This window comes from Hermetia illucens, chromosome 4 (genome assembly GCF_905115235.1).
Source record: "Hermetia illucens chromosome 4, iHerIll2.2.curated.20191125, whole genome shotgun sequence".
NCBI lineage: Eukaryota > Metazoa > Arthropoda > Insecta > Diptera > Stratiomyidae > Hermetia > Hermetia illucens.
The window spans coordinates 34,381,986-34,397,191 of NC_051852.1; the positions used below are offsets into that span (position 1 = coordinate 34,381,986).

A 15,206-nucleotide genomic window follows, 5' to 3' on the forward strand; every position below is an offset into this window, starting at 1 on the left:
AGCGCATCAACAGTTTTCGAAAACTATATCAAGAAAGTAATCGAATGGCTGTCACTTTGAAGTATCAAAGGAAATGAACCCAAAATCGATTTGTGCATTTTTCACTTTGAAGAGAACACGTGCCTTCCCATCCTAGTGAACTCTTTTGGTCATGAAAGTTCTACAACCTTTCCAATCCTGAATCCTTCGAGAGATAGCGTGGATGTTCCATGGCCGCTCAGAGCTTGAACGTCAATGAAGCTCTTTGATTGTATCTGGCGCGGGATAGAGTTAATTTGACTCGGAAGAGGTACTTAAGAAAGATTTAAATGAAATCATTTACATAATCAGAAAATTTAGGCTTTGATTAGATATTTTGGTTCAAGGATTGCTGAGGTCTGCTTTATGTCCTTGGGCTCTAATTGTGACTTTCTGAAAAATGCTAGGAAGCTGAATTATCTATAACTGACAGGAAATGAAATTTAAAATCATCAGCTACACAAGCGCCAAAAGAGAAATTGGACTCCAAGCTCCTGATTTGATTTAATCTTTTTTTATATCTTACACTGCCCGTGAAATCGTGAATGAACCAATTTATCTCAAGCACAGTAATTTCCGCTTCAGTTCCTGTCCCTAATTAGATTCCAGTGGGACTGGACCGTTCATAATGAGGTACCCTTTTGCTTATCTGGTTTATGCTTGGCCCATCGGTTTTATCCCGGTAAAACTGCATCTACTATCATATATTATTATAGATCGTTCCTGATGATGACTTTGTTTACCGGAACTCGATCATTTCTAATCATTAAGATCTAACTGAATCCCATCATCATTAACTTTTTTCCGAATCTAACCACCTCCAATGGGGCTACCGTCCAACTGTCAGAACAACTTGTACATCAACCTTTCCAAACCGGCCGGTATGTTCGAAAAAGCACAAGGGGTCATTGAAAGATAATTTGTACACAAAAATTTAGCAACTGTAGTACGAATACGAGTGACTACGATCCTACGGTCATTTCTTCTTGCAACCAGAAGTAATAACATGTTGGACTCTTATAATCAATGGAGGTGTGCGTGCGGGCACTTTGGGCCGCTTTTTACATACCTAACAAGATAATAACCTCTTAGATCTCGAGCGGGAGATAATGCAGAAATGTTTGTTTGATAGAAGGAAAAAAGCAGAAAACCATTATTACTATTATTAGATAGTGGACCAGTGCTAAGAGTAGCGGGTCGAGTGTAGTGACCTCCATGTTTTCGATTCATCATGGATGAACCCAAATAAGTAATTTGTCTGGAATAGAAGGGAAAAATTCTCGAAAACAAATCAGATAAAAACTACAGGAGCTACCATGCAGTGTGAACCGATTAAAGATAATTCGTATTTGCGCTAAGATTGGTTGGATTTCTAGTTCTAGTTCAAATTACTGAATGAATCAAGAATACGCTAGGTATCGAATCGAGCAGAAAAATCAAGAATTACTTCATCTTGATTTTAAATCAGAACTTAATTTACCACAATTAAGTCTCAAGAAATCGATTGTCTGTTTGGGATGCCACGGGAACTAAAAGTCATCCCAGAATCTTTTATCTTTGTTATTGCGAAAGAAACGGAAAATTTCGTAGAGTTCCTTCAATGAACTTCGCAAAATCTACGTTTGATAACTTCTTTCAAAAAACTGTAACTATAATTTTCAACAATCCGTCTTATAATAGTAAAATGAACACTGAGTTAAGGAATTACATCATTCGGAGGGATGAGTGTCTTACAAGATGCGATCATTACTGACTATCTATTAAGGGGGACGAATAATATTGTTTTCACAGAAGATATCGGGAAGATGTGGTGTACTGTAAATTTGACTCAGTAACGGTGTACTACATCCATACAATGATGGTTTGACCACCTCAATTATTTATTATTAATTCGTTTTCAACATAAGCGAACGGCTATGCATCCTGCGCTTGCGAGGCAAGTTTAGAAATATAAGCCTCATTAACATTCACGCCCCTACAGAGGAGACTGCAGAGTCGGAGAAGGATACCTTCTACGAGGCAGCAGAACGAACTCTCGAAGCCTGTCCCAGATATGATATTAAAATCATACTTGGGAATTTTAACAGCCAAGTAGGGAAGGAGCCAGTATCCAGGCGATACGTTGGCTCCCATAGCTTACACGAAAAAACAAATGATAACGGAATGGGGATTATTCAATTAGCAGGGTCACACGAAATGGTTGTCGGAAGTACCTGGTTTGCGCGGAAAGCGGTCCAAAAACATACGTGGGCCTCTTCAGACGGGACCACTTTCAACCAAATTGACCACGTGTTGATCGAACGCCGCCACCTCCCAGCCTTGATGAATGTCAGAACATATAGGGGGGCCAATATAGACTCGGAACACTATCTCGTTGGCATGGTGCTCCGAGCTCGAATAACAATACCACCTAAAATCCCCTATGACAATCAGGTGAGAGTGAACACTGAAGCCATCCACAACACAACCCTCGGCGACACCTATAAGAGGGAAATGGATGCCGCAATAACTGCAGTCAACAGAGGACCTGGAGATGAAGCATCAACAAATGATCTTCACAATCACCTGAAGAACATTATCATTCATACGGCCACAAACATACTTGGCCCCAGCCGCAAAAGAAGTCGGAACGGCTGGTTTGACGATGAATGTAAGCTAGCAACGGAACGGAAGAATGCCGCATACGCAGTAATGTTGCATTTTCAAAGAACGCGGGCACGCGCAGAGACTTATCACGAACTCCGTCGAGCGGAGAAGCGACTTCACAGACGAAAAAAGGAAGCCTGGGAGAACCAACAAGTCTGTCAACTAGAAAAGTACAGGAAGGAATCGCACCAGGCGCGAAAGTTTTACCAACAAGTCAGCAGGATGGAGTCTTATACACCTCGATGCTCATCCTGCCGAGACAAAGAGGGAAATCTGATTTCCGACAGAATGGGCATATTGGACCGATGGGTTGAGTACTTTGATGAGCTACTGAACAACCAGAACATAGGCGAGTTGAAGGTCCCACCAACTGAAGACGACGGGCAAATACTGCCACAACCAAGTTTAGGAGAAACAGTTCGTGCAATACATCGGCTAAAAAATCGCCAGGAGCCGATGGAATTACAGCCGAATTGGTTAAATATGGAGGCGACCAGTTACACCAAGTGGTTCATCAACTTGTGCTCAAGGTATGGGACAGCGAATCAATGCCTGACGATTGGCAACGAGGTATTATCTGTCTCATACATAAAACCCACCCGGAAAGTCTATAAGGGCAATATCTATGGTAGAAAAAGAAGACGAGGCAGAGCCTGCCTAAGATGGAGCGATGGCGTAGGTCAGGGCGCCAGACAGCTTTTAGGGATATCGAATTGGTGGATCTCGGCGCAAAACCGGGATGTCTGGAGTTCCTTATTAAGGCAGGCCTAGACCAGATACCGGTTGTTGCGCCATTGATGATGATGATACATAAAAAGGGAGATATCACAGAGTGCAGCAATTATAGAGGTGTCACGTTGCTGACTACCATCTATAAGATATTCTTCGCTATCTTGGTAGGCCGGATAGCCTAGAACATCATTGGCCCATACCAAAGAGGCTTCACTCCAGGCAAATCAGCAACAGATCAGGTTTTCTCTCTGCGGCAAGCGATGGAAAAACTGTTGGAATATGGACAACAGTTGCACCATCTGTTTATCGACTTTAAAGCCGCCTGCGATAGCATAGCCAGGGTAAAACTGTACACGGCCATGAGAGAATTCGGTATCCCAACGAAATTAATAAGACTGACTAGGCTGACCCTGACCAGTGTGCGAGGCCAGATAAAAGCAGCAGGATCACTCTGAAGACCATTCGACATCAACAACGGTCTATGATAAGGGGATGCCCTATCATGCGTCCTCTTTAACCTGGCCCTCGAGAAAGTGATCCGCGATGCTGAGGTAAATGCAAGAGGTACGATCCTCTTTATGTCCGTCCAACTGCTGGCCTATGCTGACGATATCGACATTATGGGAAGAACCACCCGAGACGTACAAACTGCCTTCATCCAGATCGAGCAGGCGGTGCGAGATCTTGGGCTGCACATCAATGAAGGCAAGACAAAATATATGGTGGCAACGTCAGCACCGAAGACGAATCAATCAACAACATCAAACCGCACTGGTCAAACACGAAGAAGAATAAGGATAGGAGAATACAACTTGGAGACCGTTGATAATTTCACCTATCTACGGTCGAAAATCACAACCGATAACAGCTATGATGATGAAATCCGCGCAAAGTTGTTGTCAGTCAACAGAGCCTATTTCAGCTTACAAAGACTGTTGCGCTCGAAACGTCTCACCATAGGGTCAAAGCTCTTACTGTACAAGACTATGATCTTGCCAGTCCTCATGTATTCCTCGGAAACTTGGGTTCTTAGCAAGAAAAATTGCGAACTCTTGACCGCGTTCGAGAGAAGAATCCTCCGAAGAATTTTTGGCCCAGTACATGACGATGGACGATTCCGTAGCCTACACAATGACGAAAACTATGAGCGATACCATGACCGTCCGGTTGTGGATAAAATCCGGCTCAATAGGTTACGGTGGGCGGGTCACTTAATCCGTATGGATGAGAATGATCCCACCGGAAAGTCTATAAGGGCAATATCTATGGTAAAAAAAGAAGATAAGGCAGGCCCTGCCTCAGATGGATGCGATGGCGTAGGTCAGGACGCCAGACAGCTTTTAGGGATATCGAATTGGTGGACCTCGGCGCAAAACCGGGATGTCTGGAGTTCCTTATGATGATGATGATGAATTCGTTTTAACCCCTAAAATACGTGCGGGTAGGTAAGTAGGTAAAATTTGCTCGTTCCGGGAAAGAAAACACAATTAGCGCTGTGGCGCGCCATTTTGACACCTCTGCTCTTCCTAGACCGTGACCTTGATAAGCGAGGAGTAAATTCTGGTGAGCTTTGAGCCCTACCCTTCTAATCCACAATTATGGTTTTCTTTAAAATCCCCAAAAACGGTGGCGGCCCAACTAAAGTAACAACCATCTATTTTCAAAGTTTCATCAGTAGTTCACACCCACTAGATTGTTCTTTATATCTGAAGAAAAAAAATGACTAACGAGTTGTTATTCGATAACAGATAGGAAAGGATCATCCAGGAAGACGGAAAAATTTATTGACGATTAGCCAAATTTGTAGGTATCTACAGAAACTTCTGAAAGCAATTATTATTGAAATGTGATACCTCTAAACCAACCTAAAAATTACAAACTTTTGTTGCATATCATAAGGAAGAGAACAGGAAACTCTAGTATATAGGATTGGATATGTGGCCAAGGGAATGTTCTTTTGCCACAAGTCTTCTATTCAACAAAAGTCAATAAAAATGTACGTCATGTCTGTCAAGGCTAGAGTCAAATCTGAAGACCTAGTGCCACCTTACTGAGACAATTTTAAGGCAAATGGTCTACTCGCAAAACAAGGAATTTCGTGGGTCACACCATTTTCGCCCCACGTTGGGCGCTATTTCTAAAAAGTTTGACTTACAGTGTGATTTGGGGCAAAAGAATGCACTCAAATTCTTCCCTGTACGCTTGCACTCTAAAAATCCTAGTGGTAGCAGACGCGAATCCGGTGTCGGTTTTTTTCTGGCGGCCATCGCAAAACGTGCTCTCTTGATCAAGGAGCCGGTTTCTGACAGACTTGTATCCAGGTTAAGGAGCATCAAAATGGCACAGTGCTATACACCAGCGGAGACTTCCGATATAGTGGAGAAATATGCTTTCTACCAGCAATTAAAAGCACTTCAGGGGAGTCTTCCCAAAGGTGACATAGTGATCATGATGGCTGATGACACTTTGCTCCGACAAGTGATGGGGAAACATCTTGACGATCGTAACGACAGTGGAAAGTGTTTTGTGAATTTCTGCAGCTTCCATCACCTCGTCATTGTGGCACATAGCTTGTCAGAGCTTGGCGATTGGATTTCAACTTGCCTCCTGTATAATAAGGGACATTCCGCCAAACATCACGTGCTGTGTCGAGGTAAAATCGAAGAGAAATTTGAAGTCCAAACCGGAACGCGGCAGGGTTGCACCCTGTCTTGTTGTCGATGCCGTCCTGCATTGTGCCTTGTCCAGAGGAAGTGGAGGGATTCAATGAATGATGGCGTCATTCCTCCTTGCTTTCTCACCGGGTCATGGACCTTGACCAAATGGTTCTGGATCACCGCACTCTCCCTATCTTCATTAATGTGCAGAGAATCGAAGGTGTCGATCGATATAGGGGTTTCTGGGGACGGTGGCACCGAACTGCATGTCATTCGATATAATAACAGCGCTAGATCCACTTTCGCTGCCTTCTCTAAAATCTGGAAATACAGAAATGTATTCCACTGGACCGCGAACAATGGCGTGTAGCTGTGGTTGACGCGCTAGACCCCACTAAAAGGTGAATGCAGCGATATATTCATTATAGGTCGACTGCTGAAAATACTCAATTTAAGTTTATCTTCAAATTTCGATTAACTTCAAAAAGTATCACAATCAGGATCGAAGAGTATCTCAAAGCGATCAAGCAACTCAACTACTTTAAAAGATTGAATTTGTGTGGCTAATCACAACAACAACCTACAAGAACGAGAGCAGGCTTGGAAATCGTCTGAATTATTTTGACATTTAAGATGCTGCGGTCAAAATGAGGACCATGAGGAATTAGCATCACGTATCACCACCACTCCTACCATTGCGACTCCAACTTCTTCTCAACAATGAGAGAGCAAGATGATCATATAAAGATCAGAGAGGAGGCAGCATTTCGGAAAGAGAAGAGGGAAAAAGGGGGAAATACGCAGTGTAAGGGAGATAGCAAAGAAACAAGCGGAGATAATAAGCAGGAGCGAATACCGAGATAGGAGAAAAGTCAACATAGGAGAGCTGTTTCAGCATTGAAGTTGAATGACTAATGTAGTTGCTAGGGAATGTCGTTGATGATATACCACGCTCAGGTTTGTTACAATTAGGATTCAACATTGGGCGATAGAGTGGTTGTTTCGCTTGCCCCAAGCACCTAAGCTCTTTAGACGGGGCTAGCAGAAGTGATGACCAATGTATTAAACTTCAGGTGAAATTCTGTATTTCCCTGAAAAGGATTGGAAGGTTACCTCCTCGGCTAATTAAAAGAAGCACAGCTCTATTTACCGGCCTAACCTAGTAGAATCCATTGTTTTGGCCCACACGCGCTTCGGAAACCTCAACGATAGTCCGCTCTTGTTCCGGAAATTAGAAAGAGTGTTACTTTAACGATGACAGCGAAAAAACCCTTTTAGAGTTATTGATGCACCCAATCACATATCGTTGAAGAAAGGGCAGGGCTAACTGAACTACACGCTTTTAGCCGGCAAAGTTCGGCTTTAGCATATTACGGTATATCAAGCCTTAAGGCAGTTCTAAGAGGCAAAATAGTTTGCCCTTAGCTGTTCTCGTCGCTCGCTATAACAACCTGGCAGATATTGTTAACATTGAAAGACCCATCGTTTTGGCTATCAATGAATCTTTCGGCGTTGAAAGCTAGTTTCCTTCGCCAGTGTATAAGCGGATGATTTGCGATCATTAGAAGACCGCTGTTGCTTGGGCTGAGCTTCGGTCGTAGATCTTTTCCTCTAGCTTTAGTACAATTAGAAAATTGAGGTTTGTCTAGAAGTGCATTACTTGAAATTTTGTTCTGCCTTAAGGAAGTGTTTATCTGGGGATAATAATAATAATAGTTGGTGGCGAAGGCTGGAGCCTTGTATCAGCTAACCTGACAGAAGGGGCCTACTTTGCTTCGTCTAATTGGTTACAATTAGTACTGGATGTCAAAAATCCAAGCTTAAAATCAGATTTTCCTTTGATGAGCTTAGAATTGCCCCCTCAATCAGATCATGATACTAGCGATTGAAATAGACTTATTTTCAGAATTGATTTTTGCGTAGGTAGCTCCCAAAGCAATAGTTTCGAAGTGGAGAGTTGCCTGACCAAGACTAGATGAACAGAAACTGCAGAATGTCTGGTACCCAGCTTAACCCCAGTGACCGTTCAGCCTTTAGCATTACAATCAAAGTTTCGCTTGGGGTTCCCTTTAGATTGTCCGAAATCCTAGCCTAACACTTACCATTTATCAGAAAATCTTCCATACTATCTGTTATTGAATTTATTGTTGGCATTTGTGATGGAGAGTGTAGCGTCACATCACGGAACGATGGCTTTGTGTTGCCGTGCACAAATGGCTGAATTCGTGGGGAAATGACAAGTTCATCAAGAAAACATATTCTTCATGCACGATTTAGAATGTCTTAACTGTCAAGACAACAGGTATTAATATAAGGATAAGGATTTAATATAATGTTCCTTCGCTTTTCCCTAAACTAGAAATGCCTAAGAAAGGGTCCCAATTTCAGCCCACAGAAGAAATATGAGTTGAGACTGGCCATCTGCGGCCTATTTTCAAAGAGGATTTCCAACGTTGCATCTGAACGTGGCAAACATTTGAAGAAAGTGTGTAACGACTCAAGAGGAATCCTTTCTGGGGTATAGGGCTCCCTATATTGCTATTTTTTTAATATTTAATTTTCAACGCAACTGGGCTGCAGTTTTATTATCATCATACATATTAACCGTCCAAACTGTAAGCCTCCAGTAGCGAGACAAGCAGTGAAACACATTTGAAATGATATTTCCGTTGATGAAGCAAGGACCCTTGTGATACAGAATCGTCAAATTAGAGAACGTGGAAGGTTAGTGTTGAGGTAAGCACTAAAAAGAACAAAAAACATCCTTGACCATAATCGGGATTTGAAATAAGATCAACTAGATCGAAAGACTGACACTCAACAAACTTAACCAAGGCGTTGCAACCCTCCTCTCAATGTTCCTTTGAGTGTCTCAGCCCTTCAATCAGACACGGTGAAAACTCTCTACATAGGCCGATATTGCTTTTGTCTTATTCCCTGCCTCGTCAGGTAGGGTTAGGAATCTGAGTGTAATGCTTATAACCCTACCACCATACTTGTCAGGGAGGAGAAGGATTCTGGGCGGAATATCTAACAAAAAAATGTACACCGACTTCTTATCGAGGGATGATCTTAGTTCTGTATTTTGTAGAATTCAGAGCCCTTTTCCCCTGGTTGACCGTTCTTTAACAGCTTATTTACAACCGCTCATTTTTTCCGGAATAGTCGCCAACTTTTTCTAATAAGAATGTAACTTCACACCAAATTCACGTTTTCCAACGACAATTGCCGTATGTTCATTCGTTCTAGACGATTTCGACTAACCTAATGGCCCCCCCAATTGGCATAGTTATACGCTTAATTTTCCAAAATTATGCTCCCTGTTCGTCCTTAGGCCTATTGATCGGCTTTTTGCCAACCACATCTTCAAGAGCTGTTCTATGCGCCTTTCTTAAACTCCTTTCGAGGGCTCACTGGTACTACTCCTCACTTCTTATGTGGGAGCCAATTATATGATTTGATTATAAGTTGCCAGTCGTAGCCACTAATCGGAGGAATGATCCTGGAAGACGGCGGAATCAAAGGAAAATGTTGGATCTTGAAGCAATTCCCGAATGATTGCTGTTACAAATAAAAGCTTATTTTGTTCCTTAACTGTAGCAAGAACCCGATCTTAGCTTACTTTTCCGCACTAAAGAAAGATGAAAGTGGTTCCCGAAATCATATGTTTGTACATAACAAAACAAACACTAACTAGCAACGGAAAATTCATCTGCAATATTTCGTCATTCGTTGAACTACCCAAAATTAGTTCTAGTCCTAGCCCTTTATGCCAATACATACGAGTACAGTAAACTTCTCTAAGCTCTTTATCTGGAGAAGCGAACTAATGAACACTTCATCTTAGCAAAAAAAATTATTTTTGAAAAAACTCACCTGGGCTTAACAACTGCCAATCATTAATGGAAATCGCACAGATACCATTGCACAACCAACTAAACACGCCCGCTGTGTTAGATTACACTCTCTCTCCGGATGAATTATGGACGTTCTGAAATGAAAGAAATAAAAAAGCATTGTAGGATATTCTAGTTAGTCCTGGAAAAGAATGGAATAGGGAACAATCGTAACGAAATTACTTCAGGCTATAAACTATTCCCTCTTGAATCGTATCCTTTTTTGGTAATATGACCTGAACGGCCTCAAGAAAAATCTCATTATCGAACACATACCAGAGAGACCCTTTTTTCCTTAGCTCCCACGCTTTCAGACCGGATGTACAATAGTATGCCCCTTTCATTAGTGATTTTAGTTGGCTGCTTTTAATTACAACCGTCCAATACTGTACTGGTTTCGAGAGTTAAGTGAATGAGGAGCCTGATTTCGGCTGAGCCTATACTATGCATACATCTCCATCAGTGGCGAAAGGATCTTTTGTGTTTTTTCTCGACCCTTATACTTTTTGCACGTCAGATTTACAAGGATATATTGCTCTCGACGCGAATATCCGTTTTTGTCTTTCCACATCTCCCTTCCCATTAGGAACGTACAGAGAAGAAGGGAACCATGTTTTGGCAGCGAATATGCCACATATGCGTACATTCTTCAACATGCCAATGTTAAATATCCTTCAACAGCCGCTGTAAGTAGGTACATATGTACGGTATAACAAAGTTAGCGACTACGCGTCCGTTTTTGGTCGTAAATCAAAGGACACAAATGGCGCGGCACGACATGTGCCACTTGAAAGCACCATTCGCTGAATGTGAAGAGAGGAAACCGACGGTATAGAAACCGAAAATTCATGATAGAGTCGAAACAGTTATACAAGGACTATTAGGACTACATGAGGATGAGTGTTTCTACTCGTCGACGGTATAAGCAGAAGAACGCAGTCGAATAAAAGGATATAAGAGAACAAGGGGCTTGTTGATGCCGCTATTGAAGCAAATAACAAAAGCGTTTCCCGGCATATCGAGGATGATCGTTGTCCTTTAAGTGAAGGGTTCAGTCGCCGTCATATAGCAAACGGTTGTCTCAGCGGGTGGTTGGTAATTCAATCAGGAGGGTATAGTGTAGAACGTTTAAGGGAAGTAGCTGACCATTTTTGAAGAGACGAGGAGCCTGCACTTCCCCTAGATCATTAAATAGGAAGGGAATAATCGTAAAGCTCATCAGGACTCAACCGATTAATTTCAATCTATTTTCTAATTGAATTAAGTTTAATGAGAATGAATAAAAGCATTCTAGACAAATCACATAATTTTGAAATTTGAGCACAATCGTGGCTTTCATTGACATACTCATAAAACCCACTCAAGGTTCAGCATTTGAAATCTATTTCTGTACCCTCCAATCCTGGAACTTCACACATTTAAAGCTTTTCATTCTTAAAGCCTTCGCCCAATACTTTCAACCCATTCTGTGACCTTTTCCACTTTTCTGTTCACTCGAGAACTTTCTACAACTCTCATAACAATCCCGACCCCAACATACATAGCACATGAATTGTTTTCCAACCTATCTGCCAGGCGTCAGGATATGTTTTTTCGTCTGTTGCCGGAAAAGCGAGCAACCGAAATACTCCTGGCGCTGTGTTGTGCTGGCAATGGGTGTTGAACGCGCAAAAAGACTTTCATATTCAACTCCAATTCCATTCCTGATGACTATAAACTTGTTGGAGCTCTTGATTGCTACAATTCGATAGAAATGTGTGCTTGTTGGGGTTTTTGCTAAACTCAATGATGGAGTTCTCGGTTTTATCGTCGCTCGTTTTTCCTTAGGTCGATTGTGGGTTTTTTTTCGGCCAGAGAAATATTACGGCGGTGGGAAAATCTAGTAAACGAGTGAATAATGACTTAATTATATATGCAAAAGGGGTCTGGATAGGAAGGGGTGTACTGTAATAGACGCTCCTCTGCCTGCTCAAACCTGGTGGGATAAGGAGAATTCAAGGCTCTGTAACGAAAAAGTTGGTGGCATGCTGATTGTGTCTCTAATTATACACTCAGGCTGGGCATTTTTATGCGGCGTAATAGGATGTATAATAGAAAGTAAGTGAGTGAAAGACAACCCAGTGGTTGGAGCGAACGTAATCCTTGGATTAGGAAGGATGTCGTTAAGTGGTGGAACGTTGTTTTCCACATTGTTGGATTTTATCCGGAAAATCTGCTCTGATTGTTGCTTCGGGGTTGGGTTGAAATTATGTAAAGGCATTGGTGTTGTCCGTGAAGTCATCATTTTACAAGGATTAAATTCGATTGTATACGAGCAGACATTCACTTATAGGAAATGAATATTTAAAATAAAATGGAACATGAAGAACATTTCGATTAAGGGATTAAACTACTGAAAGCATCGAATGGAATTTTGCAATTAAATGATTACGTGAAATCGGATTCAATAAGTTCCAAAGTAAGAAGGATTGACTTTTCGAAAGCGATCGACCAACACAATCGCCTCGGTTGAACAACATGAACATTCCTAATAAGAATCAGGAAAAATAGGGAATTCTCCAGGGCCCACACTTTTCTCGAAGCGCTGAAATCGAGATTATAATAGAAAAAGATATTACAGCGCTGCGGCGCATAATTTCAACCCCAGCCCAATTTACCAACATAATTTTTCCTCGGGTCAGGATTTTCTCTTTAAAGTTCCGGTGTGATGGCCTAGTTGGTGGAGCATCAGTCTCTCAATCGCGTTACCCCAGGTTCCAGTCTCGGTTCGTCATGGATGTTTGTGTTCATCTGTGAGTTGCTCCTGCAACTGAATGCTCATCACTTGGCCAGTATTAAATGTAATGAAAAAGAAAATGAAGCATATTCATTAAAAATCAAAATTAAAAAAAAAGGAATACCAACCAAATGTTTAAAAGCCAGTCGGCACCTATTCCAAAGGATAAACGGTCTCCATTTCCAACAACACAGAACAGCCAGGAAGTTTTTGAGAAGAACAAATAGCCCCAGCATATCTCTTGGAAGTCAACTTCGAAGGGAAGGCAGGCAGGGCTAATGAAAGATAGCCGCCAAGTACAAGGTAAATATAATGGGAATAAGATCAAAAGGGATCATTATCTCCAAACAAAGAAAGGCAATGTACACCAGTATTCTTCGGGGTCGTTTAGTTGGGGGGTCAATTTCACGATTTCAATGTCGTGCTCTGTATTCGAATCCTGGCTATAGTCATAAATGTTTGTGATAGTCTAAAGGGATAGTACAATAGACCTACTAAACGCCTGAGTGCTGGAACTACGGTTCTCCCTTTCATAAAAACACGTCAATCGGAAAAACCGTCAACCAGAAATCTGAGAAACGGAATTCTAGGTTAAAAAGTAAAATTGTGAGAATAAAAGGCGCGATTTCTGCCAGAATCGAGCGGAAGGACTAGCCAGCAGGAGATCATGAAAAAACGAAATCGCAAGGTCGGCTATAAAAGCCTTCCGTATGAATTTCGGGAACATTAAAGGTGATATCACAATTGCTTTGGTCACACGACTTGCGTAAATACGATCAGAAAAAAGAAGAATGAGGGTCGTTGGGGTAATGCTGTCAGTAGCTTAGTATATAGGCAATAATATAAAAAAAGCCCTTAACGCAAATTAAAAATGGAACTGTTACAAATTAATCTCAACCATTGCGAGGCTAAAAGGAATTTATTCTCGTAAGCCAATCACAAGAAAAATAACGACATGGTCATAACTAGCGACCCGGATTAGAACTGCGAAAATGATTCGTAGGTGGAACACTTTGTATGTACCTGCAGAGAACAGACACTGCACGAGATCTGAAAGATATCTGAAGCTAGATTTGTAAGGACAAAATTAAAAGGAATCCAGATGGATGTACAAGGTTTACGTTTATCCTAGGGTAGCACTCGGAGCATACATATAAGGAGACGAGCATTTATCTCCTAAATGGAGCAGACAAGCGATGGGATCTCTCAAGATCTCATCTTGACTGCAATTCCATTTCCTATTCAACCGCCCACCTCACTCAAATTCTCGCAATATACCGATGATCTCATGACATCTTCAAGACAGGCAAAGTATGTAATAAAGCCAGACTGAAATTATATTCGAAATATATTCAATCTCAAAAATTACCAACTGTGTAATTTTCCAGCACCAAAAATCGCTGTAAAATATATCGTGTACTTAAACATCATCATTGCCTTCAACCTTTGAAATATTAGGTTGAGGAAAAAGAAATGTCGTATTTTGTCAATAGATGACGACACTTAAACATATCTTGTGTTGTACTTATCACATCGGGTCACACTATACGGCGATTGGAAGACGACAATCTGTGCTACAAGTGTCTCTTTGACAGTGTTGTGATCGTACTTTCAGTCTCAAGTTATAGCGCGTCAAAGATGAAGTCCACCGAGCCAGAAATTCGTCCTTTTTACTACCTGAGAGGTAGGAATGCAACGAAGGCGGCCGAATAAAATTTGTGAAGTTTATGGGCCCGATACTGTATCGATTCGCACAGCACGGCGTTGGTTCGATAGATTTCGTTCTGGTGTAGTGGATATTGAACAAACACCCCGTACTTATAGGCCAATCGTCGTAGAAACCGATAAAATAGTCGAAATCATCCAAGTAGACCGGCATATGAGCATTCGCTCGATTGGCCAGGAACTGGGTAAGGATCATAAAACCGTTTGGACCCATTTGCAGAAGATTGGATTCCAAAAAAAGCTGGATGTTTGGGTGCGACAAGAGTTGACGGAAAAAAATCTCTTGGACCGAATCAACGCCTGCGATGCACTGCTGAAACGGAACGAATTCGACCCATTTTTGAAGCGGATGGTGACTGGTGATGAAAAGTGGATCACGTAAGACAACCTCAAGCGAAAAAGATCGTGGCCGAAGCGCGGCGAGCCGGCCCAAACTATCGCCAAGACTGGATTAACGGCCAGAAAGGTTCTGCTGTGTGTTTGGTGGGATTGGAAGGGAATCATCCACTATGAGCTGCTCAACTATTGCCAGACCCTCAATTTGGTCCTCTACTGTGAGCAATTCGACCGTTTGAAACAGGCGATTGACCAGAAGCGGCCAGAATTGGTCAATAGGAATGATGATGTGTTCCACCAGGACAACGCTCTGCCTCACCCATCTTTGATGACCCGCCGAAAGCTACGGCAGCTCGGATGGCATGTCCTATCGCACCCACTATATAGTCCGGACCTGCCACCAAGTGATTACCATCTCTT

The 15,206-nt window shown here is 42.0% G+C and overlaps 1 protein-coding gene across 2 annotated transcripts in view; it reads right to left on the reverse strand.

Annotated features, from left to right (window-relative positions):
• Window positions 1–15,206, reverse strand: part of LOC119653416 — a 404,817-nt gene that overhangs the window by 275,205 nt on the left and 114,406 nt on the right. For both annotated transcript variants that reach the window (XM_038057986.1, XM_038057985.1), the window contains exon 3: window positions 9,930–10,044. The gene's annotated coding sequence lies outside the window, so the exon portion shown is untranslated. The remainder of the gene's footprint in view (window positions 1–9,929; window positions 10,045–15,206) is intronic.